The following is a 9,034-nucleotide window of genomic DNA, read 5'->3' on the forward strand; positions in this document are numbered from 1 at the left end:
TCTTGATTCTTACAAAAATTACATACTACTTTTTGGGAAAGAATATGCAAGTTCAATTCAATAGAAATAAAATGATTTAATTGGTAGATAAGGACTCCAGCTATTGATTCCTGAGAAAGAAGAAAAAGAGGTACTCATTCAATCATTATTCATGGGACCAGAAAAGTCCTATCTCCAACATTTTGAGTGCCACACTTCTTCAATGATAATCATTTCATTAATTATACAGTTGGACTATCCATATATCAGTGACATAACCGGAACTATTATTAGAGAGGGAATTAGTAACAAGGAAATTTCTAATTGACAATTTTTTCATATTAATCAGAATGAAATTTTGAATCATTCTTTAAAAAAAAAACTAAGATGGGTTTAGATCCTTAAGTTCTTTTTCTTCAAATGAAAAGTTCAATTCAGATTCCGTTATATAAATACGAGATAATTTTATGATTTGAAATAATTGTCACTTTCTCTATTTTTATATGGATTAAAAAAATAATAAATATTTTTACTAAATTAATTCCTTTTCAAACTTTGTTAACATTTATAATTATGACAAAGAAAGATATTTATAATTATAATTTTTTATTTATATTTTTTTCTATCTCATTGAATTAATTAGAAAATTATGAAAAAACAACATTAAATACATATATTTGATATTGTAAGTGACAAATATTATATAAAAAAAAATCTAAAGCGACAATCATCTCAAACTAGAGAGAGTATATTTTTATTATTTTTAATATAAAAATAGTTAGTTATATACTCTTTAAATCCCGTTTGAAAGAGATATGTGTCCGTTTTTGCATGTTCTTTCATATGGAGTATTAAACTTTTATTTGTATTTTTTTAATAAATTTACATATGTTAAATATAATTCAGTTTATAATACATTTATTTTATTATTAGACGTAATCTACTAATTAATAAAAATAAATAAAATAAAATAATATTATGTTTAATTAATTTTGATGCAGAATTCGCTTGTCTCTTCTTACAAGACGAGAATAAATAGAGGAGGAATTAAAGGAACATTATAAATAGATTATTTCACTATATTTATTTTTTAATTATTTCATTCCATTTTTATTTATTCACCCGTTGTTGTCTTCCCTTTCATCTCCTCCTATTATTTTTAGGTCTAATGGTGCCAAAATACTAAGGCACCATTTGGATCGATGGTTTTTGGAATGCAGTTTTACTAAATATATGAATTTTAAATGCATGAAATGTAGAATCGATGGATTTATAAATTACATTGTTCGGATTGAACGTAATGAATTTATATGGATATATTCCGAATATTTAAATCGTAACATAATCCATCAATCATTAAAAATGATGAATTTTAACTTCCCACCTCCTAGGTGGGAAAATTAAATAATAAATTTTGGAGGATGAAAGATTATTATAATTTATGGATTCTTATGATATTTTTTCGTAGGAAACAAATAAATTTATAAATTTCGTTCCTCTGACATAAAAATTACTCCTAGAATATTTTGCAAGTAAATTTGATAGGAACCAAACAAACAAATAACTACCAATGTCAAAGATTCGAATATAAATTTAGTTGTATGGCTAAAATAGCAATGCTAGCTGGTTAGAGAATCTTGATACCAATTCCGCGGTGTTAGAATTAGTATATCACTCGACAAACCCATCTTAGATTCTCATAGCTATTATAATATTGTCTTTCATTTATATAGGTCATTTTTAGAACATTATAATACCTTGTTATAATATTATTATTATATATTTTTAGTGAGATATTATAACGTGATTGGTTTAATTTATGAATGACGTGTTAGATTCAGTTTATGTCAAAATTTCTCCTCATCTTAAGTATTTATCTTTCATATAATGTGGTCTTTTAATTATAAAATGCTTATAAAATGCTGTCGTTTCATATCAATCAAAACAGCCGCATTTTATGAAATTACATCCACAAAAAGACCACAAACATACAAAAATAAATAATTAAGAGATTGTTTAAATAAAAATATTTATTAGAGACAAAGTAAAATAGAAGTCAATAATGTAGAGGCTTTATGGGGCGTTTAGCCTATATCATTTTAAGCTTTTTTAAGTACCAACCAACTTTTCAGAAACGTTAATTTTAATTTAATATGAAAGATATTTATTTTTTATTTATAGTCGAACTTTTTTTAAATATTATTTTTAATTTAATTTCGATAAGTACATCTCAATTGTAGTCAATTAGACATATTAATCGACCTAAAGTCAATTTTTTATTTATTTATGACCTAACATAATATTTTTTTCAATCTAATAATACTTATTAAAACTAAGTATAGTTGACGAAATTAAAAACATTGGTCATAAATAAAATAAAAATAGAAAATGTTTGTCATTTTTTTAAGAGTTTAATAGTTTATTATAATTGAAGTATGCTTATTCAACAAGACTAATGCTAATTTTTTTTAAAGTTGGACCTTAAATAATAAAGTCAAAAATGTTGAATATTATATTAGAGAAAATATGTCTTATATTCCCTTTTTATTTGTTAGCGAGCCTCGATCTTCACTTAAATATCGTGAATAGGGCTATAATTAAGTCGAGTTAAAACTCTATCAAGCTCGAGATCGAGTAGACTCTAAAATTTAAAGTTCGAATCTCGACTTAAACTCGACCAAGTTCTATTTTGGGATTTCGAGCTCGAACTTAGAATAATTAAATTATGAGTTCGACTCGACTTGATTATTTTTATAAATATTTAAAATTAAATGTTAATATAAAAACAAAGGTATCATGTTTCCCTTGGTTTCGGTGAAAGCGATAGAGATTCAGAGTAGTTAAGAACTCAAAAGCAAAAGCAAGCTCGCTTGATAGCAACCATTTATGTATGTGTGTAAGGGTAGAACAATAAATTAATTAAAGCTCGATTAGGCTCACGAGCTCATTGGGACAATTCTTTTAGAGTTAGAACTCGATTTAGTAATTAACTTGAGTAGCCAAAACTTGTGCTCGATTTGGTATAAATTGAGTCGATTTTAAATATCGTTCAAGTCAATGCCGAATAGCTAGCAAATTGGCTCGACTCGGTGTCACATCGTGAAAAAATACTTTTAATTAGTTTTGAATAGGGGCGAACAAGAAAACAATAAGTTAGGTTGAAAACTAATATATAAATAAAACCGAATTGTTTTATCTTTTTAATAAAAATCGATCGAATTAGTAATTTTAACTAAAACCAATTTAGCGTAATTAACCAAATTTTAAAATTATAAAGGCGAACCAATCAAATATGTAATTTTGACAAAAACCAATTTATCCTAATTAACCAAATCTTGAAATTATAAAATCGAACCGATCGAATAAGTTAATTATTTCAGTTAATTTGATAAAAAAAAATTCAGGTCAGTTTCTGTAAATGATTTGTCCTTTAAAAAAATAATTATAAATGAACTAAGTTTTTTATTAACTTACCAAATTAGCCAAATTAACTAAAACCCCTAATCAAATTCACCGAATATAGATCGATAAATTCTCTTTAACCGACTGTTTGCTTAGTTTAATTTTGTACATCAGGATTTGAATATGTAATTAAGTTCGATTTGAACAAAAGGTCATTTTCTTGATAATAAATCTTTAGGGCATGGAATGTATAGTCATTTTCACTACATTCTGGTTAATATTCTTATTCCTCAAGAGTGTCACATAGTCATATGAGCTCACCATATACGTTTATATATTGTATATATCACTAAAGAAAAACTTATATATACGTATATGAACTTGAAGACAAGGTAGCTTTAATTTCTGTCATCCAAGTTGTTTGCCCTCCAAACCTAATCCCACCCCACCACCATTATAGCCATTCCACATGATATTTCTATACACCACAGCTATCCATATTTTCATTTTGGTTAATTTTTTTAATGATTAAAAGCATCAGTACGGAGCCAGAATTTCAACATAGAAAGGGCTAAATTGCAATATATAATATATAAAGTAGACAATCTTAAAAATTAGGGAGAAGGGGGGGGGGGGGGGTGTTAAATTATAAAAAATAAAAAAATTGATACTAATTTTAACAATTTTGAAATTTTAGAGGGGGTCATGACACTCCCATGCCTCCTCCTATCTCCCTCATTGAAAAGCATTTTATATAAAAGTTATCGTCGTTTAATTCAAATTTATTTACATATACAATCTTAATATTTCACATTTATATCGATTTAGCATAACATTAAAAACTTGACATAAAAGTCGAACCATTTATTTTCTTTTTCTGATATTTTATAGCTTAAAGTTATTAAAATATCGTCTCAGTAATTAAAATCTGCCAAAACGGCATTATTTGGTGAAAAATGCCTTGGTGCTAAAATTGCCAAAAAAATGTTAATTTTTTATGTCAAATTATAAACGTTGTGCTTGCTAGGAATGTAAAGGGTTTAAATTTTATATGCAAATAATCTTTTAATTTATTATATTTTGGTAACTAGACTTTCATTTATGCATCAACAAGTTATTATTATTGCATTTTAAACAAATAATTGCTTATTTGGCAACACAAAAATTTGATAACCACACAATTTTCTCTTGTCATATGATGACCTAAATTGGTATAGTAACTTCCCTTTGATATAAAAAAGTACAACTATTAAAATATAATAAATTAAAAAATGATTACCGTGATGTAAAGAGACCTAGTTCAGTAACTGTAGTTTTTTTAATGTGTGATTTTGCTTTTTAAATTTAGAGTAATGTTTGACTAGATATAGTCCATTCTCTTAAAAAGGGGTTTAAAAGCTTCATTTTCGAGCAAATGATTGGTGCAAGAAGTGTAACCAATTGAATCTTTTTTGCAGCTTTAAAAGTTAGGTTTATTAAGTAGCTTTTCGCTACCTAAGGGGCCAACGCCAAGTTAATGCATCAACAATAACTTGGACCATTTTCAAATAAATATCATATATTTATAGAATGCCAAGATATGATGAGACACTATCACATAAGTCACTTTCAGCAACACTGACAAAGCAACAGTATCGATACTGTTGCAATAGTGTATATAAGGCAACAGAAAAGTTACGGTTAAAATTTGTTGCACAGAAATTAATGAATTTCAGAGATTTACAACATAAGGCAACAGATATTGTAAACGGTTGCATTAGCTTAAGAAAATGCAACAGTTTAACTGAATCAAGCAACACTTATACACTGTTGTCTTTTCTTTCCTCATAAAATCAGTCTTAATCATTGGTGTTTTTTTTATATTTTTTTTCCGTGCCTTAACTTTGGTGCGCAATTCCATCTGTATCACTTTTTATACTAAGATACGTGAGTTGGAGTTTTTTTTATCTTTACGGCCTTTTTAGTAGATATTTTAAAAAATAATTGATAAAAAATTTACAATCTGAAATAAACATAAAAATGTCAAACTTTAGGTTTAACTGTACCCAAATACTACTAATATAACTAGACTACATGAGTTAATTAGTTATAAAATGTCACAAAATGTCAAACTTTAGGTTTAACTGTACCCAAATATTACTAATATAACTAGATAAGATAAGATAAAATTATATAAAAAAAAACTATTAGATAAGATAATATCGTTAATTAGAATTAACTATACCCTAAAACATAAAAAACGAAATTACTCAAACTTTAGGTTAATTTACATTTCAAATTGAGATTAGTTTGAGAACGAGCTATAGCTTCTGTTCGACTTCTTCTCTCCAAAACTATCCTTCATCGTCATCCCCGATCTCCTAACCAGTAATTGTCGTTTAAACACCATTGACCAGCCATCTAAAGACTGCAATTCTATCTCAGCTTTGCGATTAGGTTTCTCTCTGCTTATATTGGATTTAGGGTTTCTAGAATTTGCTTTTTGCCGCTGTTACAGGTAAAATCACTCTAATCGCATTTTTCCGTAATTTATTAGCTTAACTTTTAGGTGCGAATATTAGTTCATAACGTTTTCACATTTTATTTATCAAATCGCTTTTAATTCTGTTTATATGTTTCATATTTATGGTTTAATTGATGTATGTCATTAGGCTATGCGTATTTGATTTTATCTTCTTGGATTCTACGTATGAAAATATAGAACTGTTTATTGATTTTGATGCATTTGTTATTTGTTTCTATATTTGAATTTGATCTGATGTGTTGTTTTTGTACTAGAATTGTTTCAGATTCGATGTTTTTTCTTTTGGAACAATGCAAGTGGAAGTATGGCATAGAATTGAATGCAAAATGCAAAAGGTGCTGCATTTAAGGTACTGGCTGATAGTTATACTAGCAGGGATCAGGTAATTTTTGAAATATTTGCTGCGATTTATGCCATGTTACTCGGGAGATATAATATTAATTAACAGACTGGAAAATACAGTTTAGAATTCATGTGTTAAGTTCCTCTAGTAATTTCATAGAATTTATGGAATTTACGTTACGATGTCAATGCTAGTTGGTGATATACTCTGTTATGACTTGCTCATCTTATTTGTTGTCATAATTTGGCTCCATTCTCATTTAATTCTTAATCTGTGGAAAAAATAGATGATAGTGACAGAAGAAAGAAAATGAACTTTCTCGAATGTAAAGCTGTATGTTGTTTTCTTTGAACTTGGTGTATGTATTTAGTCACTGATTTTAAGACATTGATCCATAGAGTCTGTTGCTAGTGTTCTATCTTTCATTTTGAGATCAAGTTGCTGGTGTTTTTGTATCCTGCTTTCGTAAATCTATTGCTGCTATATCATCGTTGAAGTAGTGTTATCTTTTGAGATAAGTAAAATGCTTGCAGCACTAGCCGTTCTAATGTATTTAACTGCTTTTTGCTAGTCCATCCTCCTCTCTCCTAGCAATTACACTGATTTATCTTCAGTGAACTTTTGTCTAGATCGAGTCTTCATGCACCAAATTTTTATAGTGTTCTCTTCGCCATTTCCGTCTCCCTTCTCCATCAATTAAAGATAATCCCCATATCTTTTCACCAGTTTTATTTTCAATTTCATTTTTGTAAGCTCTCATTGTCGTTGCTCTCTTTGCGTGAGGTTTACAGAGTGCAACTGCCATCTCTTCAATGTCTTCATATGCTAAGTAAGTATCATTTTAATTAAATTTTGTATATATGTTAGGGTTTATTGTTTGTTCTAGTTGTGAAATATTGTTAAGGTTTGTTCTGTTTGTGAATTGTTAGCTATATTTCAATTTTGGTATATATGTTAGATATCCTAGGATTTTATGAAATGTTAGGGTTTACTGTTTGTTATATATGGTAGAGCATGAATGAAATATATACAAGTCGGATGTCATTAGAATGGAATACCAAATATATTTTGTGATCTGTAACACAAGCATATTACTTCCTCAGATTTTATTTTGTACTGTTCTTGTAAGCTCCAACTGGCTGCCTGGATCAATTATGCTTCTTCCTCCATATAATTGTATGGTCATCTCTTTTGTTTATGGAAACATCCTTTATTGATAGAAACAAATTGCATTAATTTTGAAATGTAGGTGAGATCTTTCGTTATTTCAGATTAGGTGCTTTTGCATATCTACTTAAGTGAACTCATATAAAAATATGGGTTGGCATGTTTATACCCAAATTCTAATTTCAAAGAGTAGCTCATGTTTATAAAAATATGGGTTGCTTAGGTTTCTTAGGTATGTGGATTGAATATGCCTTTTTGCTTTCATTTAATTGGGGTTTTATGGCTATAACATAATTAACACTGATTCAATTCAATTTTGGTAATATATGTTAGATATTTCAGTTTTGGTATATATGTTCTTTTTTCACTTATTCATTTACCATCGGAGTCGTGAGAGAGTTTAAATTAGTGGCAAACATCACATCATGTAGTTCATAGTAGAGTAATAATCTGCAATACACTGTTACTTGCTAATTTAAAAAGATCTTCTATTGACATGATCATTTTTTGTTGATTCTTTAGATTTGGACATGATCTGTGAAGTGTAGCTAGTGGATTTTCATGTCATAGTGTTATAATTCCATGTGCAGCAAGATGAAAAGGAGGACAAGGCGGATAATTTTACTTTTCGCTTTCAATTCTTGTTCCTTAAATATAAACCGTTGCGTTTTCTATATAAACTGTTGTTTAAGTTTTAGCCAAACCATTGCATTAGTATATATAAGTGTTGCCTAAAGTACTATTTAAATTGTTGCCTTATAAAAATAAATGCTGCCTAAAGTTCTATACAAATTGTTGCCTTATAAAAATAAATGTTGCCTAAAGTACTATAAAAAATGTTGCCTTAAAAAAATAAATGTTGCCTAAAATGCATTACAAAACTGTTGCGGTAGATGTTTGAAACCGTTGCTTTTGTTATAAATTGCAGCGATTTTATTTCTATTACAATAGTATAAAAACATTGATGCAATAGCTATCAAAACCTATTGCAGCGGCCGCAAATGTAGCAGATTCAAAAGCGTTGCAATAGATCTAAGGCAACAGTTTTTGTAGATACAGCAACACTTGTCTGGTGTTGCTGAAAATGATTTATGTGGTAGTGAGATAACAGCTTTTAGAGAGAAAAAGACACTAACTTATTAAATATTTTTAAATTTGTAGATGTGTTTATAAAAAAAAAAAAAAAACTTTGTTTCCCTTCATAAATTGTCAACAATTACGGAGAAAAAATTAGTAACTGAAAAAAAGATAGTAACTGAAAAAAAGAGATAACATGAGACGATTAATTATTGAAAAAGATGGAGCGAAATTATAAATATTCAATGTCTGACTATCAGAAAAGTGATCCGTCGATTTCTTCTCCAAGAGAAAAATCATCAAGAAACTTGGGTAGGTTCTATAACAGACCGGTGTATGAAAATTTTCAAGAGACGGAAGTAGAGGTTTTAGTGAAACTAAAGTTAAAGAAAAGTTAAGTCCGGAACTGCCGGAAAATCAAAAGTGAATTAAACAGTTTTATATCATTGAGTCCGCACTAATTTTTTTTAATTTTATTATTATCCGTCTCTCAATTCTCCTACATGATTGGATTCATTTTCCCAATGAGAATAAAGATTAGG

This window comes from Mercurialis annua, linkage group LG7 (assembly GCF_937616625.2).
Source record: "Mercurialis annua linkage group LG7, ddMerAnnu1.2, whole genome shotgun sequence".
NCBI lineage: Eukaryota > Viridiplantae > Streptophyta > Magnoliopsida > Malpighiales > Euphorbiaceae > Mercurialis > Mercurialis annua.